We start from the raw sequence: 1,666 nt of genomic DNA, 5'->3' as shown, positions 1-1,666 counted from the left end.
TTCATCCCCTGGGGCAGTGGGCCTTCTAGTGATTCCCTTGACATAAGGGGCAGGGACGAGGAGGCAGCTTATTTCTACTTGGACAATCTTTTTTAACGTGTCCTTGTAGACTGCACTGGAAGCAAGCCCTATTAGGCATTCGCTTTGCCCAGCTTTTCCTTTTCCAGAGCCTCCAAAGTCCGCTTGCCTGAGGGCCATGACTAAAGCGGTGGACTTTTTAATCTCATTTGTCCCGTTCCGCCTGCTCCTCCTGATCTCTATTATAAAAAACCGAGGTTGCCAAGTTCAATAGGGTGTCTAAGTTTTGCTCTGGGCCTAAGGAGGACTTTTGAAGTTTGTTTTCTAATGTCTGCAGCTGACCGAGTGATAAACTTATCTTTTAAGATTAGTTGGCCTTCAATAGAGTCAGGTGACAGGGAGGTTTGCTTCCTCAATGTCTCCCTTATTCTCTCCAGAAAGGCGGTAGGATTTTCTTCCTTTCCCTGTGTTAAAGTGGACATCACTGAATAATTCACAGGCTTCTTCCTGGTTTTCCTTAGTCCTTCCAGCACGCAAGTTAGCAAACGTCTGCGGCACCAATCTCCATGTTCTGATTCTGCGTCCCAGTGAGGGTCTACACTGGGAACTGCCTGCTGGCCTGTGGGGAATCGTTCTCTTTCCTCTGTTGTCATCCTATCATTGACCTGACTGTGATACCAGAGATCTCCAAACTCTCGGGCTGCAGTTATGGTGGCACTTCTCTCATTTGGGGTTAATGTCTGATTTAGCAGTAACATTGCATCTCTCCATGTGAGATCAAAGGATTGTCCTAACTCTTGTAAAACATCAATATAGCCATCAGGGTTATCTGAGAATTTATCTAGGTCTATTTTAATTTGCTTTAAGTCTGAGAGAGAAAAAGGTACATGCACTCTGGCTGGGCTGAATTCTCCTCCTCTCACTGCTTGGAGGGGGCATAATCGGGGAATATTGGCACCTTTGATTCATTGTTTACCCCTTTGTCTATCTCCTTTTGGACCGTTTGGGTTGAAGGGGGATCATTATTAGTTGGAGAAGGAGTCGGGGGCATGGTGGGGTAGGGGGTAGACTCTGAGGGCTTCCTGTAGGGCATAAATCACACTTTTTACATAATTGCGAGTTGTCTCTTAATGAAAAGAAAGTTTGCACATATGGCACTTCACTCCAGTTGCCTTCTTTTTTACGAAAGAGGTCTAGCTGTAAGATGGTGTTATAATTTATACTTCCCTCCGGAGGCCAGCTTTCTCCCCCTTGAAGAGGATATCGTGGCCAGGCAGTACTGCAGAAGAAAATGAGTCATTTCTTTCTTAGCGTCTGAGGGTCAAATTGGTCCCAATTCTCCAGAATACATCTTAGGGGCATTTTTGTCTTGGGTGGCACATTTCCCATCTGAAAAAAGAACTGAGGGATGCCAGCACCCCTAGTCATTTTCCGATGAGCATTAGTCCTAGAGCGTCCACTATGGTCCTAATGCTTATTCCTTTCCAGGGTGCATAACCAGCCATGGACCCCTGCTTATCGGATTAGTTATGCTCACCGATGTAGCAGTCCTGCACCCCTTTTCCCGCCTTTCTTGACCACAAAGAAAGCGGTCTGGGCTGCTGGATTCTAGTGGTCCTTTACCAGCAGGCCCAACGTTGCCTTTGTG

At 46.5% G+C, this 1,666-nt stretch overlaps 1 pseudogene; it reads right to left on the bottom strand.

Annotated features, from left to right (window-relative positions):
• Window positions 1-260: 260 nt before the first annotated feature.
• LOC131382923 (uncharacterized) lies at window positions 261-1,407 on the bottom strand (annotated as a pseudogene).
• Between the last annotated feature and the right edge of the window lie 259 nt (window positions 1,408-1,666).

This window comes from Hylobates moloch, unplaced genomic scaffold, assembly GCF_009828535.3.
Source record: "Hylobates moloch isolate HMO894 unplaced genomic scaffold, HMol_V3 SCAFFOLD_2, whole genome shotgun sequence".
NCBI lineage: Eukaryota > Metazoa > Chordata > Mammalia > Primates > Hylobatidae > Hylobates > Hylobates moloch.
The sequence above is the reverse complement of the archived record's forward strand: the minus strand, read 5'-3'. Positions and strand labels throughout refer to the sequence as shown.